Source organism: Grammomys surdaster, unplaced genomic scaffold (genome assembly GCF_004785775.1).
Source record: "Grammomys surdaster isolate TR1022 unplaced genomic scaffold, NIH_TR_1.0 130, whole genome shotgun sequence".
Taxonomy (NCBI): domain Eukaryota; kingdom Metazoa; phylum Chordata; class Mammalia; order Rodentia; family Muridae; genus Grammomys; species Grammomys surdaster.
This window is the reverse complement of record NW_021604588.1, coordinates 26,484,698-26,505,292: the sequence shown is the minus strand read 5'-3', so window position 1 is coordinate 26,505,292 and position 20,595 is coordinate 26,484,698. Positions and strand designations below refer to the sequence as shown.

Below are 20,595 nucleotides of genomic sequence, written 5' to 3'. Positions count from 1 at the left end.
ATATATAATATTATATATATTATAATGTAATATATATATTATATGTAATATATATATATGCATACTTACTCTAGATTGGAGAGTCAATTTTCTATATACAGTACCCTGTGTTAGGCTGAAGTGAGTGAACAATTATGCAGATCATCAAACATCTTGTCATCATTGGAAGACTGAAGATTTCAGGTCTCAGAAATCTTTCTGTCCCTAGATGCCAGCTGGCTCTATTTTCAAGCTACCCAGGGAGAAGAAGTTTGCTCCTTTTTCTTTTGCCCCATCCCAGGTCAGTAAACAAAAAGGACCTGAATGTCACTTTCCTAAGGCTCCTCTACCCAAGGCAAATATTTACACTTATCTTGAGAGTTTCAAAAAAGGAATGTGAAAGTCAGAGTTGGACCCATGAATCAGAATCTTTAAGGGTGTGGCCTAGGCACTGTCACCTGGTTTAAAAGCTCCCTAACCAAAGGCACAGTCAAATTTGAGAAGCAGCAAGATAACAGAATGCTTGTAATCCTGCCACCCTCAGAACCACTTGGAGGGGATGGGAAGTGGGTGGCTGAGCCAGACCATAGCCTCTGTTTGGGTGGGAGATTCCCAGGGATGTTGAGGCTGTTGGCACAGGGGGAGAAAAGGACTAAAATGGTTGAGTCTTACGTGTCCTCAAGGAAAGAGTTTCATGTAAGGAGTTGTTGTCGAGGAGTCCTTGGTATGAATGGGCTCCAGGCACAGTTCTATCCCAGATCAGTATTCACCCTTTATTCCATCTCCTACTCCAGCGTTTCTATTGCATCATCCCCACATACCTTGTGACTCAAGTCTTGCCTGCTCTGGGAAGCCCCTAACCCCTCATAATTAATTACATACACTGATGCCTTTTTCTCTATTAGACATGTATCCTAGGATTATAATCAATTGATTTGCTCATTGTATATGTACTAGCTAACATGTATTGACTTACTATGTGAATTGTTCTCTAATTGCTTCCAATATGTGTAGAGTCATTAGCACTGTGAAGGCGAATATGCGTTTTCTATTTTCCATGTAACTCTCTGAGGACCTGCCTGGGGCTGGGACACGGACTGTGACAGACACAAGGGAATGTTTGAGGAGTACCCTTTGAAAGAATATAAATATGAACCAGCTGACAGAGAACTCTGGGATCTTAAATAAGATCCAAAGATCTTTTCTCTATAGCAAAGGTAGAACAGCCTTGTCCTCTACATCTTCCCAGTCTCTTGTTTCACTGTCTCTTCCCTCTGCTCATTCAGTTCTGAAATTCTGAGAGCTTCTAAGGGTGGGAGACCATGATATAGTTATCTCAAAGGCCCACCTTAGGCCTGATATTGCAGTAACATGGGAAGATAGTGAGCAGAGGAGAATTCAGATTTGTCTGGCTGGGTAGAGAGGGTTGTTTCCACCTCTTAAGAGTGGCACACTGAAGAGGCCTAAGATTGGTTGTGGTGGACTGTTGAGATGGGCTGGAGGTGAGGAGGAACTGACCATAAGCCTATTGAGGCAAGATAGCCAATGGCTGAGGCTCTGTACCTGGATCTCAAGGACACGAACTAAATTAGGGTCTAGCCTGGGAGACCATGCTCCCACTGCTTTAGCAGGTGAACTGAGGGCTCTAGCTTGAAACTGCAAGGGTTAGTTCAGTGGAACTAAGAGTACTAAGTGTACTCTTTTAGTGATTATTATTCATGGTCCTTCCCCTGTGGGTTTAATCTTCTTTCCCCTAAGCTCTACCCTTACCTTTTTTCTATCACCTTAGTACTCTCTGCATTAAAGACAGTTGCTTTGACAACTGCTAGTAAGCTCTTCCTTCCCAGAGGTGGGATGAGCATTTATTTTTATAGGATTGAGGAAAGCACTGAATCAATCATGATATTACAGAGCTGCAACATACACTCTCTACCCCAGGGATTTAAGCAGAAGGACAAAGCAATCACTAGTGTCCGCCTGGTATCACCCCCAATTATTAAAAGGAACCCTTATGCCATTAAAATCAGCTTTCTCCTTTGGATCAACAGGCTTATATTTCTAAAAAGCCTTCACAGATTAGATATAGATATATAGATACAGAAACAGATGATACAGATACAGACACAGATATAGATATAGATAGATATATATTGGCCTTTAGTCACAGAAGTTGTTGGGTCAGGGGAAAGACATGATGACTTCCTGTTCCTGTTGACTTAGCTCAATTTTGTCTCCATGACATAGAGTACTCTGACTTTGGCTCTTGTCTGAGTCAGCACAGTGCCATATCCAATGGGAATTTTCTCTACTGTCATACCCAATTCTTCTCTTAAAGAGAGCTGTCTCCTCAAGGCTCTAGGTCCACGTAGGAGCTGCAAAAGCAGTCTGATCTCCCAGCCAGGCCTGGGGTATCCTGTCTCAGGAAACTATTTTGCCCTTTCTCAGCTGGAGCAGCCACTTGGCCCACTCGTCTGGGATTGGCTAGGGGTCTCAGAGCAATGTCTGAATACAAGGTCAGAGGGAAGAATAAATATAACAGGTCAGACCTTCCCTCTGTGGTTCCGGAGACCAGTTAGTACCATGCAAAGCTGGAGTAGTCAAAGAACAAGGTATATCTGACATGATGACTAGTCCCTTACTTTTCCACTGTATCAGAGACCTAACGAGTGCTTTAATTCCCTGTCTGCCACCACAACCATTTAATGAACCAGAAATAACAGAATCAAGTCTCTATATCAAATATCAAAGTAAAAACTAAACTAGAACAGAAGATTCTGGGCAATTACCTGAACTAAGCTATATTTCTTTTTTTTTTCCCCCTATCACCTTTTCTTTTCTTTTTTTTTTTCTTTCTTTTTTAAATTTTTTTCTCAAATCATAATTAATTCACACAGGGGTATAAATACAGACAGGCAGGATGTGGGGAAGGGAATGACACTGGAGTGTGGGTGTTCAGGGGGAATACAGATATCTTCAGAACCGAGTATCGGCTGGGTGAAGGTTCAGGGGACAGATCACTATGACTCTGCCTATGACTCGCTTGTCCTTATCAAAGTTGGTATTGCCTGCCAAGGCTACCTATTTACAAGGTCTATGACTACTCAGGCTTATAAATTTCCACAAAAGCTCCCTGTTGACATTAGCTTATAGCCATCTGTTTCAATGTTTTTCCACTGAGACCCAAGACTTGGTGTTAGTATACATGTATGACAGGCCTATTGCTGATTTTAGGCCTATGGCTGATTTCAGGCCTTCAGTGTGTAAGCAGGGCTGCCCCTGACATCTCCTCCCTTCTCCAAGTATAGAAGGGCTGCTGTAATTCTAAACTTCTAAGCTATATTTCATTCTGCCCAAATCTGAGAAAGGAAAGCATTGGTCAAGAAGCCAGAAGGTCCTTAAATACCCCTCTACTCTCTGTTATCTGTCACAAGCTTCAGAACTTTTAAGGTACTCAAAGACGGTCAGAGAAATTGGAGATGGACCAGGGGGCAGAGACTAGAAGGAGGGAAAGGGGGCAGGGTTGTTTGAAGTAAGTTAGTCAGCAGCTGAGGCCTTTCCCCTGGAGGTGGCACACTAAGTGGACAGAGTGTGGGTCTGGGCTGTGAGTAACTCCCTATGACTTGCTAAGGTGTGGTATACTTGTAAGGAGAGTTACCTCTCTGAGACTTTGTGACAGTGTTCTATCAGCAATGAGAAAAAGCAATCTGTCCAGTTAATATCTGACCCAGGGAATCACATTCTTAAGTATCTCCAGTTGCTTTGAGGCTCTGAGCTCTGCCTGTCAGCTGAGGGATGCATACATTTAACACAGAGACTGCTTAGCAGCAAGCAGGGAAGCTCTGACCTACAGAGTTGTCTTCCATGACTACCAGGAACAAGATGGATAGTGGAAGGAAACTCCTGGGATATATGGATTTTGGGCTTCATATATGTCTGTGCATCCCATTCTTTGAATGCCCAAAGAGGCTAGAAGAGTAATAGGTGGTTATAATTTGTCATGTAGGTTCTGGGAAATGACCCTCCATCCTCTACAAAAGCATCCAGTGTTCTTAACTGCTGAGCCATCTCTCCAGTCCCCAAAGTGGGATTTTAAAGCAACCAATTTGCCTTATTCTGTGGTGTCCCACAAAGTGCCAGCTTTCTTTAGCATTGTATCCCTAGGATCAGGTGTGAATGGCCAGAAAGATACTAATAAGTTGAAATAGATCACTTATAGACTGCAATCAGGGTAGACCACGTAAGTCCTTGGTATCCCACCAGCGAAGAAGCTGAGATGAAGCAGAGAAGGAAAGTAACATGGAAAGGCACACTGAGCCTCCCAAACAGGCTTTCTGGCAGTACAACTTCTCTTCTGGGCGAGTGCAACCTCAATGGCCATGTGAACATTACCAGGCTGTGTTGGTTGCTCAAGGCTCAGAAAGCATATAACTTAAGACTCAGTTCATTATAGTAGAGACAAAATATGCCTAAATTGATTCAAGGACACTGAGGGGAACTTCAATAAAAACTCTTGTTGTAATGACACCTAACTGTAGAAACCTAACAGCAGAAACTTAACAGCCTCAAGACACTAGGGTTTCCTTTCCAGATTCTCGATGCAGGATACCCAGTTTGCTTTACATTTAGATGTAATCCTATCTGAAGGGACAACATGGTTGATGTACTTCAGATTGGTGTTGTTGATCTGATAAGTTTGTTAATCGCTACCATCATATGTGTAGCTCTTCAAATATGCTGGTTACTGCTCGGAACATAACACAAATGAACTAATTTATCCTTTCAGGTTCCTCTGTTGCTAATCCTAGCATAATTCCCATTTTATAGATGACAAAACTGAAGCTAGGAGAGTTATGTGACCACATGATCACACATGTAATTGGGTTCATAGAGCTGGAGTCCAATCATAGGCCAGGGGGGTGCTTTTCACCTGAGAGGGTCCAAGAGAGAACTGTGTTTGAGCAGACAAGATGGAAGGCCTGCAGTTCAAGAGTCCCCTGCCTTCTCACCTTTCAGACCTCTCCCACTCACAGCAAGAATGCTATCTATTTTCTAAGGGACAAAATAACTCAGAACATAATTGGAAGAATTTACTTGGGGATTAAAATTTAGTTTAACAGAGCCGGCTGTGGGGCAAAAGAGAGATACGGTGGCCCAGAGGGGATTCTGTGTCCATTCTTGGAGGGCAAGAGGGAGGGGAGGGAAAGATATTAACATTATTGTTTCTTTTCTCTAAATCACAGCTGTGTCTGGACAGAAATGAATGACAACTCTTTTCTCTGAATGTCCCAATCAGCTCAGCACAAACAGCTAACTGGCTTACCTGTGGTCCTGTAAACGCTCTGTATCAGTTTCTTTTCTAGTTAAATCTATATAAAGTCTGTCTGCGGGCTTGACAATCTGTTAGGGGCAGAAGCAATGGTCACGATGGCTTTCAAGAACTACTGATCAGAAGGAAGATTGGGGATCTTGTAGGCACCTATGGAGAACTTTGGGTTTTAGAGGCATTGCTGAGGTCTGAAATTCTGGTGATGACAGAGTCTAATCCCAACTTCCACATTAACTGAAGTGTGGCTTCCGACAAGTCATTTTATTTGTGCATGTAATAGTTTTTGTAGCTGCCAGATGAGGGTGGCTATTCTTCTCTCTCAGCACAAAAAGGATATTGTGGAAATGAAAAGAGTTATTAGCTAAGATTTTCAGCACTGTCCCCCTATTTATTTATTACATGCCTTCCGTGAGCCAGGCTGCACTAGGAAACAGAGGACACTGAGAAATGATACCGTACTCCTTCAGAGAGCTCAGGATGGAAACAGGAACAGCACAAGTCATCGCCACAAGCTCAAGACTTAGCCTCAAGAGAGGCAAAGTCAGCAGTATTCAGAATGGGGGTGGCCATCTGACTTGAGGGAGGCCTGGAGGAGAGGCTTCCTGGAGGAGATGAGGCCTAAACAAAGATCTAGGGAGGGAATTGCATCTGTTGGAAAATGTATACTACAAACCTGAAAGCACCTCATTGTGGTTGAACCCAGATCTTTTAAAAATCTGTTTTTTGGACCCCTGCACTTAAGAAAGAATGAGAGTTTAGATGTGAAGTGACTGAGACTTGTAACTTGAGCAGACTCAGAATCGTCTGTCTTAGGGTTAGTACTGGATGGCTCTGGCTCAGAACTCTGGGTTTGCATGCATATGGTACGGTGGTGGTGGTGGTGGTGGTGGTGGTGGTGGTGGTGTGGGTGGGTGTGTGTGGGTGTGTGTGCTCGTGTGTGCTATCTGTAACTGTTTGGGAGTATGTGCATATGTGGCATGTTTGATGTTTGATATGTAGCATGGTGTATATATCTAGCTCTGTGTGATATATGTCACATATTTATATATGTGTATGTGGTGTAACTGGTGTAGAATATGTGTATTTGATGTGTGTATCTTTCTATCTCTGTGTAGCATATCTCTGTGTGATGTATGTATAAATGTATGTATGTATGTATATATGTATATATGTATCATGTATATGTGTTTGGAGTATGATGTGTATATGAACTGTGTAATATGTCATATGCATGCTTTGTATGTGTTGTGTATGCCTCTATGAGTGCCTGTGTGTAGTGTTATGTATTCATGTGTTATGTCTGTGTGTAATGTGTGGCATATGTATGTGTTAGGTATATCATGTGTGTTCTGTGTATCTAACAGGTAGTGCTTGTGTGCATATGTGTGCCACATACGCACATTCTGATCTTTCTAGAGGCAGGTGGAGTGTCTGGGACTACTCTCACTGAACTCTGGTGAGCTAATGAGTGCACATCTGCAGCTGTGCACTTACTGCTGCGAGAGAGAGGGTTCAAGCTAAGCTTATTTTTGTAGGACTTCATGACCCGAATTATTTATAGCTTGAAATCTTTGGTAAATTTTGTCTCTGAGATCTTCTTCTCTCTCTCCTACACATACAGACACACACACATACAGACACACACACACACACTCACACAGGGGTGGGGGGAATAGCAGTAGCTCCCAAAGCATCTTGCAGGTCTCAGCTCTGTCCTCAGAGCTCTGGAAAGGTAATAGAGTGTGCAAAGTCACAGCTCAGTGGGCTGAGGCTCTCTGAAGGACAGATAGGAGTCTAGCACCCAATATTTTGATAATTGGTAAGGGATTCAGATACCTGTGGGTTATACTGAGCCAAGAAAAAAGAGGAAGAGGGAAGACGGGGTGAAGGATCCCTCTTGTCTATGAAGAAGGAGGCAACTAAGCTGCGATGAGCTAAGAAGATGCCTACACACATACCCCAGGACTGGTCTCTGTAGTTGTAAGTCAATTAGAAAGGCTTTTACGGTGAAGACTGACATTTTCTGACATAATTATTTTTATTTCTGTTTATGTTATAAACTTCCCTAGATACTCAATGGAGAACAGGGGTTATAGCAGAAGGGTTCACAGGACTAGAAGCATCTGGATTTGGTGGGTGGGGATCGGGCTATGACAGGCTTCTTCCTAGGATGCAGAGAAGAGTTCTTTAGATTCTGGCATCTTGAAGCAGTCTAAGAATTAACAGCTTGGCATTTAAGGTAGAGGACAAACATTTACTGAACACTCTAGTGTGTAAGGATGGGGTGAAGGCAAGAATGGAGAAAGTGGCTGGGGGCTGAGTAGAGTACTGGAGGCCAGGATTTTGGTCTAAACTGGGTCTTCTTTGCTCCTCTTGGGTGAAGGGAGGGTAGCCCAGCAGTCACCGATACATGCCACTTACAGAATAAAATGTGGGCCTTGCTCTCACCATTCAATGGTTAAGCTCTGATCCCACCTCCTAGAAGCACTGAGGTTTCCATCCTGGGACCTTCCCCTGGACAGCTTGTGGGAACATGACATTAAGGTCTAGAAGTAAAAAGAATCTGTATCTTTGGCTCTACCCTGTTAGGATGGGTTTAAACTACAAAGATCAGAAAGAGTCAAGGCAAAATCCAGCGAGGGGCTGCTCTAAGGGCCCAGCCTGTACCTTAATATACCAAGCTATATCTCTAGGATTGGGCAGGTCTAAGGATCCAGAAACAAGAGAAGCTGTCAGGCAGGGGAAACACTATAGTGTTCTGGGAAACATTAAGATAAACACAGCAAGAGTTAGCAGAAGCATTAAGCAGCCGCAGATGAAACCACATTATGCAGAGGCAAAGTTATAATTCACACAGTGCACAGAGTTGGGAGGGATCAAGAGGGAAGGAGAAGGAATTAATAAAGAGTAATGAGGAACTCTGCCAAGACCAAAGAGTCTTTGTTTACCCAAAGCTCATGCAAGAATCTCTGTTTACAGTGTCATACATACACGGATTCTTTTCCTGGGGATGCCTAGGCAGTTTAGCCAAGGAGTGACTCTGGGGCCATGTGGAGGGCAGAGCAACTTCCTCAACAGGTGTTCAGATGGGTGGATAGCAAGCAGGGTTAGGAGTAGGCATATTGAGAGAGAGAGTGGCTTCCTCTCCCCAAAGGAAGTAGGACAACTTCCACATATATATGCTTTGGAATAGCTTTCTCTCTTTATTAATTTAATCCTATTTATTTGTATCTATTCTGTCTCATCCAAGTGTAAAAGATTGGGGGTGTGGACATGAATAATCTCCCAAACTCCACGAGGTAGCCTCCTCCCATTTTACAAGGAAGAAATGCTGTGTAGAGCTGACGGCAGCTTCAAAGTGGCAGCGTGGAACCTGACGCTAGCTGGGGCTGGTTCTGAAACTCTCCTCCACTCTGCTTCTCTGTGGAACCTTGGTTTCCTTCAAGACAAGCAAAAGGCGCTGCCTTGACTTGGACTAGAAAGAGACCACATGACTGAGGACCTCTGGAGAGCTGTCTCAGGGGAGGGTCACACAGCCGTCTCCTTTATGGTCGAAAGAAGGTTATCTGCAGTTTTGAAAACGAGCAAAGGATAGGGAATTTAAGAAGGATTATTAATCTCTCAAATTAACACATTCTTTTCAATAGTCTGTAATTGCCCTGCCTTGCATAATCTGGAATAGTAATATACTCTCTTTACTACTGAGGGTGACTTTTGAGCTTCAGTATGGAAATCTGGGGCTCTGAGCACTGTGACCTTACCGAGCACCTGTGTCTGGATGCAGGATGACTACCTGATAATTTAAAAGGAGAAATCTTAAAACAATATACACGGAGTGCATACACCATGGTACAGGAAAGTGCAGTAACAAAGAGAAATGGAGACTACATTCACATGCTGTATGTCTCTTCTCTTTGCTAACTACTAGGTCTGGGCTTTTACTGCCTCTTATCTCTGTAGCTGCAATAACCTGAGAAGTCTCCTTGCCTCCAGCATATTCATTCTCTAATCTATTCTACCCAACACTTCCAGATTAATCTTCTTAAAACACGTATTTGATCCTCCCTTTTCTGTATGCAAAAATCCTTAAATTTCAGATGCTTGTAATTTTCTTTCTCTTGCTTATCTCAGCCACATAATTTTTAAAAAATGATGAGCATACATCACTTTGGGGATATTGAAAGAAACCACATACACATGCACATACATGCACACACACACACCACATACCTCCACACACACACACACATGCACACACCCTACATACATTCAAACCTCCCTACACACACACCATACACACACCACATACACACTCACAGCTCCCACTCGAAAAACATACACACACATCCCAGACACACTCACATCGCCTCTCTCTCTCTCTCTCTCTCCTCTCTCTCTCTCTCTCTCTCTCTCTCACACACACACACACACACACACACACACACACAAACCAAATGCTACACACACACACCTCCATATACAACCCCCACACTCCACACACACTCACACCTCCCCCCAGACAACACACACAACACACAAGACACACACATACCTCCACACAACACACACACCACATACACACATACCACATACACTCACACCTCTCCCCACATAACACATACACACCACATACACTCACATCTCTCCTTCACACACCACACACACCACACACACACACATACACACACATCCCTCCCCCTATACCACACACACACCATACACATACACACCCTACACACTCACACCTCCACACACACATACCACACACACTCACCTCCCCCACATCCACTCCACCTCCCTACACAGCATACACACACACGCACACACACACACACCCTACACATCCTATCCTTAATTGTCCCAATTGATAGAAAAGTCTCCCTAGTTTGTCACTGGAATCTACCTAACATGGCCTTCAAAACCTTTTCGAATTATATCCCCAGCTTTTTTGTCTTTGTACCTTTATTTTTACAATTTGTTTTAATTTCAGGATCCTAATTCTCCTTGATGATCTAACCCAAAAGCCACCACCTCTTGTCCTGACCTTTCAGCCCCACAGCTCCTAGTAAAGTTATATGTGTGACTACAGGTAGCTGTCTCCTCAGAGTAAGGACCGAGAGAAGAGACTAGGATGTATACATCGCTATGCTTTTCCAGGATTGGTACTGCTGTATACCCCACCAGCTCCTGTACTGCTTGCTAGCTAAAGGCCTGGGTCCATCTTCTGAGACTAGCAGGGTGGACCCAAGTTAGCACAGTTTGCATTTAGTGCCCATTGTTTTTTATCAGATTAAATGTCTTACACACATCTTTTCAGTGCTTACAACTTTCTGTGGTTGGCTTCTCCAATTTCCTCATGATATAAATGAGAAATGCAAGGCATGAAGGGGTGAGGTGACATCTTCCAAAGTCACAGAGCCTTGGGCAGAAAGTTGGGGTCTGAACAGTTATGCTAGGTCCCTGCCCATCTCTAAAAACAAAACACAGAAGGAAGAAGACTTCTTGTCCCACCTCGTTCTTCTTGCCATAGATCTTCAGACCTTGGCAATAGAAACACTAGTGGAGATGACCACTGGTCCCAGAGGACTGGGGGAAGATCTTAGGAAGAAGTATTATTATAATCCAGATATCGTTATGGAAAGACCTGTAGGGCCTCAAGGCTGGTAGAAAGGAAATGTTGAAGTCAGGAAGACAGGTCAGAGCTGGTGTTGAACAAGGATGATAAAAGGAAGACGAAAGCCCTCATCTTCCTATATCCCCACCCTCATCTTAGGGACACCCATGTACCCTAATCGAGCTGATATCCTAGTAGAGCCTGAGGGCATAACAGGCAGAGAGTTCAGCTCTGGGAAAGGAGTGTTTGAGTAGTTGTTGCCTTCACACTACTCCCCATGGCTTTTAATAAAGAGCCACCTCTGACAAGAGACCCCTAATGAATTCATAGCTAGGCTTTTCCCACTGATCAAGGCGTGGTTGAGAAAAGGATTGGTGAGCAAGGACTGTCTCATCCTCTGCACCTGTCTCTGTGATGGACAGATGCTAACTTGTTCCCTGGCTTCACTGTTGAGATCTCTTCTAGTTATCTCACTGCTGGACACCTTCTTTTTCTCAACACCTATCTCTCCTCATACTGATACTCCAGAGCTGCTGGGCACAGTGCCAGCAATGCAGGCTCTGCTGGTGGCAGAATGTAATACAGCAGGTGTCAGGTTCTTACAGGAGACAGATGGGAGAGAACTGAGGCTGGCTTTGGCCTCATGAGGAATAAATTCTTCACTGCCTTTACCTGAACATTAGCAGATGTCCCATGAGATACTGGTTAGTAAAGTAGAAGGAAGCCTCTCCCATCAGACTGTCCCAATCCTCTTGATGCCAAAGAAGAGGCTCCAGTTGTCCCAGACGCTGCACACTCCTGGACCTTAACAGCCAGAATGGCACCATTCCCAGGAGTTGGCTGTAGCTGAGGCTGTATAAGCTCGACAGAAAGTGACTCAAGAACAACATGGAACAAAATGACCCTATGGTTTCCCCAAAGCCGTGTCAAGCTCACAAAGGCTAGAAGCTCCACAACACAGGACTTCCCCCAGCAGTCACTTCCAGGGTCTATGGTTTCTTTCAAGATACCCCAAGTCCCAGATGTCAACATCCCTTCCCATATATGCAATTGTCCCTTCGTAGATGATGACCTAACTCTCCAGGGTAGGGATCACACCAGGACATTCATTCAGCCTCAGCTCAGGGGGTGGTAATTCCTAATTTCCTCAGCTACAAAATTGGCAAGAGCAATGCCACCTGCATGGCAATGCTTCAGGAAAGATGAGATGAAGAACGCAAAAGACCCAGAGAAGTTGGAAAGGGATGAAGGAGAAGGCTCTTCCCTCCACCTATAGGTGTGGATAGGACCAAGCTGACTAAGACCAAGTAGTTTTCAGGAGGCAGTAGGTCATTCCACTCTCGCCTTTCCAAAGGAGCAGGATGGGGAGTGGGGAGGGAAGAGAGAGGCAAGGGCACCCAGCTAGGCCATTTGCTGTTGGAGCTACCAACCTATCTGGGGAGATGACCCCTCTCTGGAGGAGAAGGAATAGTCTGTTTACAGGGTCTGTGCTGGGGACCAGAACATTGAGGCCACTGGATCTACCAGAGGATAGCAACATTCTGACTCTGACTTTTTTTTTTAAACTTCCTGAAAAAGAGTAAAGCGAGGGGGTGGCTTTAGTCCTTAACCCACAAGGAAAGCAGCTGGAGCAGACCTACCCACTTCTAATCTGTGACTTAGAAAGAGCAGGCTTTTGTGCCAAACACTAAAGCATCCCCCTCTTCCCCTCCCACGCCCCCACTCCCCCTGCACTTGCTTCTCTTAAAAGAGCTCTGTACCTCTCCTGGGGCTGTGATCATTAACTGAACAGCACTTTGCTTCTTGGTGCTTTTGACAGTTTGGCAGTGATCTGGGGAGTACTAGAGACGCTGCACAGAAGCATGGGAGGGAGGCAGAGGTGTGTTCAATGGATCCGCCTGTGTGTGTTGACTCCTGGCTCTGCTCTATCTGGCCACTCTGGTTCAGGGGATGCTACGTGAAAGTATGTGGGAAAAGTGGGGGCCACATGGATTTTCATCTCAACCCCTTTGGCCATTTCTTGGAAGCTTTAGGGCACTGAACTACAACCACTTCAGACAGAAACTGCTCCAAGAGAGGCGGGAATGAGCATTGCTTATTTTGTCTGATCCCAGAACCTCCCTAGGGACAAGTGGAAAAAGGGCTGAAGGCTGAGGGCTGGGTAGCATGTGAAGTTGTCTAGGCAGGAGAGACTCAAACAGTGACTAATCAGTACCACACAGGGCCTGGGCGCTTTCTAAGATAAAGGAAAACAGAAGGAACAAAAGGAAGTCACAGATACCTATCAAGTTGTAATATTAACCTGATTCAATGTCAAGGAAGAGGTGAATTTTGGCTCCTGAAAAACCATCTCTGCTAAAACACCTCCAGAAATGGCCTCTAGAGAGGTTAATGAGGAAGGAGATGGCTCAGAAAGCGCAGTGGGTCTGCAGTTTCCCAGAGAATTCTGTTCCTCTCTGGTCTTCTTATGGCTTCCCTGTTAACGCTAAAGCTGCTCTGAGCACTAAGGCACCTTACGCTAACTCTCACTTTACCATCAAACCCATGTCACACATTAAAACCTGGGACTCAGGTGAGGCAAATAGCCACAAGTCACACAAGCAGTCAGTCCAAGCAAGGACCTGAACTTGGAGCAGTTTATTAGTCTCCCTAAAAGATGTCCAGCTTTGCGTTTCGTGTGATGTTAACATTTCGTTGTCCTTCATTTTAACACTCTTCTGTTGCCATCAGAGTCTTGATCTAAGTGCCAACGTAAATTATCAATTCCCAAAGGTAGAAGTTGGATCCAGAGTGTTCGTTTTATTCAACTTTTAGCAGCATGCCATGCTCAACAGGGTACTTTAAAAATTTCATTCCATCCTTGAGCAGTTTAGAACTCTGGAAAGCTACAAACTTGGACTACGAGATCTTAACCAGAAAGTTTCCTTTCCTTTATGGTCTCATATGCTTTTATTGTTTGTTATTCCATGAGAGGGCCTCCCTAAATATTGGTTAGTGCATGGATTTCATAGCCTTGGCACTTGATGAGGGGTTAATATTAGAATTGACATTTAAAAGAAGACTCTGATTTTGATGTTAAACTCTTGTCCTGGAATCTGTACAAGACCTCACATGATCATAAATTATACAGAGAATGTAAAGTCTGAGAATAGCCTTTCCAAAAATGTAAGTGAGTCCTTCCACCAAAGAGAAGAGTTTTGGCTGCTGGGAACCTCAGATTAAACCTAATCTTAGTCCTGAGCCTCCATTAAGTTTAGTAGTTTATTTCCTTCCTTGCCTTTGTGGAGGAAGAGGCATGGGTGCTCTAGTTCTAAGTTAGTTATTGTTATGTTGTTCAGGCTTTTCTTATAAATCACCTTATTTCCTTTGAAAAAAGTGACGTTAAATATATACAAAAAATAATGCTGACCTCTTCCGTCTGTGCTCATGTGTGCCTACAGCATTGCTTTGGCCCAAACTTGGTCTTTGCATTGGCAATGTGTGCATATACCCTCTGGAAGGAACAGTCACCACTAGGTGTTCTGAACGGGGCCCTGGAATGGTTTAAGTACCAGCAGGTGGTCCCAAGAGGTAGGAGAGAATTCTCAAAAATTGGAGCCTATTCACCTGGACTCCACACACTGACGAAAGTCTCAAGGCTGACCATGGTTCTGCCTTTACTGAGTAAGTTTTTAACAGTAATACAGTTCTGGATGCATTTGTAAAGTAAAAGAATGAATGAATTACTGGATGAATGAATTCATGAGCCAAGAGAGTCTTCTTATTGAGAGACGATTAAGGATGCATGGAAGAAAATGTCTTCTTTGGGCCACAGAAGACACTCAACCTCAATTATTGAGGGCTTGGCTATCACCCTGTTTTTTCGTTTTGTTTGGTTTTGTTTTGTTTTTGTTTTTTTCTGTCACAGCCAAGTCTCAAGCATTCAGCACTTGCACCTTGTGTTGCAGAACTAGGTCAGTGTGCTAGGCACCAGAGTGCATGTAGGGAGTGAAAGAGGAAGGCAAAATGGAGAGAAGAGGCAAGCAGTTTGCAGCTTCTGCTGCCCTTGTTGACTTCCCTCCAGAAATGAAAGCTACAGGAATGTTAGCCTGCAACATATGTGTGTGTGATAGGGTCTACAGACCAATCTCTTGCTTCACTAGCCACTTTCTTCACTCCTGTTTACTTCTTTATCTCCCCTGTTCCTGATCTTTTCCTTCTCAGTCCTGCAGATTCTGCTTCCCCTCCCCCACCTGTTTTTGCTTTTCTTTCTGTGTATCTCTGTCTCTGTCTATCTCTCTGCCTCTTCGGACCCCCACCCCCAACCCTGCACACACATTCTTCCAGATAACTTAGAAAGATGCTCTTTTGAGGGCTCTACCCACGTTTGCCTGGAATCCCAGGAGCAGCCATAGCCAGGAAGGACCAGTCTCAGAGCTTAGGGTATTCCCACCACCCATACTGACCTCTGTCCAACCTAAACTTTACTTCTAATCCCATTGGCTTTGCTGACTTCAGGTGGGCTAATTATTCCCTGTAATTAAAAGGGATAACCCCTTATTTCTAATCTCAGATAATTAGCTTTCTGATTGCCTGTGCTGGGCAGGAAACTTAGTGTTTGGAGAGGGATTTTGGGCAGACAGATTAGACAAACACTATTCAGGAAGCTGTGCTGTGAGAACACACTGTTCCCAAAGAGTTTGTTGCTGAAGATATTTGGGATGGACAAAAGGACCTGGTTCCCTCTAGGTGCTCTGGGGTACCTTTCAATTCGTGGGGTTTCCCAACAAGAGGGTACCTTGGCTTGGTTTTTAGAATTCTTCCCAAATGACAGAGCTAGACCTGAGTTTCCAGTAGTCTAAGCCAGTCTATGGATTCCCTAGCAGAGACTTTTTCCTCTTCCTTACTGGAAGAGGAACCAGAAGCCCCCGAGACGTGCCCACATGCTAGATGGGTGTTCAAAAATTAACAAAACATGACTATTGGCAACAAATGGCCATGATTCCTTACAGACAAAGACATGAGGAAAGAAGATGGGGAAATCCGTGTCCTAGATGCTTTAAGGATAACATCCTGGAGCTAGCATGAGTCTCCCAAGCAAAGCTGCTCTGGACCCCTGTAACAGGCTTTGCATTCTCTCTGCCCTTGCCGAGGTGTGCTTTGATCATGCAGGGTTCTTCGTCCCTGTCATCTAATTCTTCTTTCCATTACCATCGTGGATATGATCCTCGTGCTCATCCTGAAAGGAAGGTGACCTCTCACAAAGGAAAATAGTCCTAGAAGGTCGGAAAACAAGCCATGGCAAAGACAGTGCCAGGTTGGAAACATAGGAACTTCCTTGATCTTTGTGCAATATCATGTCCTTTAATTCTTAGCTCCCTCTGTCTCAAGAGTGGGCATTTAGGTATTAGGATGATAGGCAATGGAAGACATCAAGAATGACAACAGCTAAGGGCTAGTGGACTCCTGTGGGCTCTGAAAGTCCTCTGCTAAGATACTGGCTGGTTATCCAGACTTCTTGTTGCCAAGGAGCTGGCTTTCAAGGGCCCTGAATAATGAGGTATGGCCAGAGCCCTGTTGTCATTCCTCTTCTCCTGCTCTATTCAAAGCCTTCAGATCAGATCACAAAGGAAGGGGCAGAAACTGAAGCAGAGGCAGTGCATGGAGGCCTGTGCTCCCAGCTCCTGCTCCCACTCCTTGCTTTGAGAGGGGATTTACCCAGCCTGATGGCCAAGGTTCCTGGCCCTGCTCCTCCACTGCAATTCCACCAATGAGATCAGAGTATGGGGGAGGGAACACAGCCATGGATGGATTCCAGATGGGCTATCAAGTTTGCCCACAGTCGACTCTAAGACTCCTCTGGTCTCAGCATCTCTCTCAGCTCTGATTCAGCTGCCTGCAGTAGAATGCCAGTGAAACCCCACCCACTACCCCTCAGTCTCTTACTTCCACCCTTCTGCTACCTGGGACAGCACATTATTTCTTCAGTCCCTTCTTTAACAATACAAACCTCCCAGAAGTAGAAAGGGTTAACAGCTGGGCTTCTTGCTCTGGAGCTCTGACTTATATCTCTCTGGGAGATACAGCAGTATAAGGTTGTAGGTTCAAGTTCTGGACATGAGAATAAGGGGCCTGTCTGGAAATCCTGGGGGTAGGGGCAGAAACTCATGGTCCTCTGATTATCCATCTAGGTGGTAGTAAGCTAGGCATGGGACAGAAGACAGGAAGACACATAAAGTGGTGGGAAAGGGGACAGGTGTCTTCTAGCACTCAACAACCCAGTGTCCCATGATGTCCTTTCCATTTACCAAGTGGACAGCTACACCGAGGCTTGGGATGTCTAAAGACTTAGGATTGGTCTGTTGCACTTTGCCACAGACACCGTGAAGACACAGCTGTATGTTGGGGATAGCATAAGCTCCAGAGGAATGGAAGCAAAGAAAACATGGATCATGCCACATCAGATGGTTCTTGGGGCCTGTTCACACTGATGACTCTTAAAGAAGGCCCAGTAGGCCTTGAGATGAGGTAGGTTTTTGACGTATCCTTCTTCACTCACTACTGTTTAAATAAGATCATATTTATTTTTGCCTTGTAGAGAAATGGATTCATATTCCAAGTTACATGAGCGCGTCACTATTAAATATCACGATAGGTATTAACATTCTTCAGTCTTCCCTAGGTTGTCAAAGTCCTGCTCTAGAGTTGCTTGAATTTGGGGCTTCTAGATTCTTCTATCACAGTTTCCTTTACCTAGAACTAGTGTTTCTAGGCTCCAGGGTATGCCCTGGTGGATTGAGGTACCCTGACAAGGTTGACTAGTTGGGTTTGAATTTGCATTTTATTTCAGAACTTCAATATGGGATCTGTGGCAAAGAGCAGCAGGACTCCTGCTTCAGTGGCAAAAGCCCCCGAGGCCAGTCATCTGAACTAACCTCAGAGGCTTCTCTTCCTTTTCCTCCCTTTCTTCACCTCTCCTCTCACCAGCAGGCTGGCTAGCTACAGCAAAGGACTCTCTGAACACTCTTGTAGAAGAAAGGCTGTTTTTTTCTTTCTTTTTCTTTTTCTGCTCCTTCTTCTTCAAAGAAGATGCGAAGCTCCCTCCAGCCTCTCTGGAGAATCAGGGAGGGAACAGTCTGTCTCAAAATGCCATTAAAACATCTCTCAAATTAAAAACAGCCGTGGAACGTACAGCTTCATGAGAGAGCATCTCAATGATATATGAAAGTGCTCTCTGACTACCTACGGGTGTGGAGGGTGTGGGCAAGCATCAAACACTCTCTAGGGCTGGGTCCTCAGCTCTGTCCAGTGATGCATGGTGGGATATGCATTTATTCGGTTTCTCTGGGTCTCAGTTTCACCCCATAAATTTTAAAAAGGGAAACGATTCTTTTTCTCTCCTACCTAAATTTTGGTGTGCTTCAGCAAGAACTGGGTCCAATATTCTCAGAGACACTGGTCTTGCCATCTTGTGACTTACCTCCCCTGCCCTTCCTCTTCCTACACTCATGGTGCTATTTTAAGTTGAGGCTTCCAGCCAAAATCTGTACTTTATTAATTACATGTCAACTACTCTGTGCAATGTTTAATGCTCTTTCCAGATTGCATCAAGTCTGCAGTGAAAGTAGGCGCCTTACTGCAGCCTGGGTGCCTGGCAGGCTGGGTGCTGGGCCCACTGGAGTGTACCGAGGCCTGATCTTTCCCCTTCTTGCTCTGAACTCTGTATTCAGATCAAGCCCAGATCCTGCCTGCAGTCCAGTTAAAGTATACAGCACCTCATGCTAAGCAGAGCATTCTGATGAGCAGGCAGGGAAACCAGACCCCTTAGAAAATGGCAAAGGGCAATGCTGAGGGTTCAAGGTGGGACTGATCAGAAAACAACTCAGAGACACTCTAAGGAAAACGAGACACTGATCACCTGCTCTATAAAGTCTTTGTGGTGAACAGAAATGGTAGTATATTCCTGATGGCTTGTTTTCTATCTTTGTGAGTTAGTTTCTTCTTGGCCTCAAGTTTATCTTCTATTAAAATAAGCACTGACTCCTCATGAGGTCATGTTCTCAGCTTATCTTCTTTCTGGAAGGATCTCCTGGGGGATACAGTGATAGATTCTACTGGCTTCCTGGCCTGAAGAAAGCTATGACCCAACAGTGAAGACAGAGAGTGACAAGGAACAATGAGCGGCAAGTATACATTGTCCCACATTCTTGACACAAAGACATTAAAGCCCCTAGCAGGAGAGGTAAGTAGCTACCGCTGTTGTGATATAGAGGGAAAGGGCAATCACAGAGAAGTTTAATTTAGTTATCCAAAGTCATACTCCAAGTAACTGGACTGAGAAAAGTTTAGTAGAGCCTCCGAGGCTCTTCCAAGGTGGAGGTTTTAAACCACGCATATTGGAGTCACAGAGAGCTGCAGTAGCATATGCAACCCTAGCTGAGCTGTCACCTCCCAGGGAAGCCTTCTTATAGAGCACTGGCTCCTTAGTTTCAGCTCTCACTCTGCCAGAGGGACTCTGTGCATCTTTCCAATGCTTGCCTCCACTGCAACAGCAGCCTTCCTACCTGCGCCCCGCCCCCATCCTATGAGCTATTTACCCCAGTGTCACACATAGTGTCTAGCACATCCATGTGTAATAAATGCTGCACTCAGCCTCTGCTGTGTCCTTCTCTCACCCTTGGCTGTTGGTGTTCTGACTTCTTGTCACCACCTCCCAAGGAGGATTGCACCTCCCCACAGTATACAGGAAGGCAAAGGCATTCACATGTTCACGTGTCCATTCTCTTCAGGCTTATAGGTTCTGACACTTTCTGTACATTGCTTCTGGGTGGCAATAATGAACAATTTAAGATGGAAATTGGCCTTATAAGGAGGGTGCCGTTATGTGTGCATTAGAGAACTGGGGAATGGACCATCCGCCCTGAAGGCTCCAGGGGGAGAGAGCTCTCTGACCTCCCTTCTCGGCAGATCCACCACATTCCTTCCTTGCTTCCCATTCTCTTCTCTGTTCCATTACTGACAGCATCCACCCTCGAAGAGCAAGAGAAAGAACAGAGTCTTGCTCTTGCCCCAGACTTCTCCCAGGATTGGAAGGTGCTCCCTATATCTCCACCCCTATCCAAAAGAGAGGAGAGACAGCTGTGCTTTCTCCCTTAATGGGGAATTCACCACCAGTGGCCTTCTGGGGGATCCTCTCTTGACAGCCAGTTCCTGACATCATGTACAGAATATTCTTCCAAAATCCTGAGGGATTATGTGGGACAAGAAAAGATGGGAATATCTAATACTCCAAAGAAAAGAGAAGAAAGAAAAACTGGGACAATTTGGCTCTTTAAAACACAAGGGCAAACATTGTGGTTTTTTAGCCACAAGAGGGAACATAAAAGGCCTTTGAGAGTGAAGTGGACAGACTGCACATGTCCAGCCTACCTGCCTGGCCCTTGATCTCTGAGTGTCACATGCAGTGAACTCAAGGAGGAGGGAGCTCCTAAGGACGCACTTAGCAGTCACCACCTGACTCTAGCGGCACTAATGGGTTCTGTTATCTCATAGGGACCCTTGTCTGCAGATCAGCAAAATGGAAGGAGGTGGCAGGTTAAAAATACTCTGTTAGCAAAGAGGCTTAGGTAGGGGCTATGTCATGGGGATGTCAGAGAGAGAGAGAGAGAAAGAGAGAGGGGGGTGAGGGGGGAGGAGG

General features: G+C 44.9%; 1 protein-coding gene across 1 annotated transcript in view; it reads right to left on the bottom strand.

Moving 5' to 3' along the window:
- The window catches only part of Plxna2 (plexin A2), a 173,254-nt gene that overhangs the window by 102,957 nt on the left and 49,702 nt on the right, over positions 1-20,595 (bottom strand). The gene's annotated exons all lie outside the window — the stretch shown is intronic.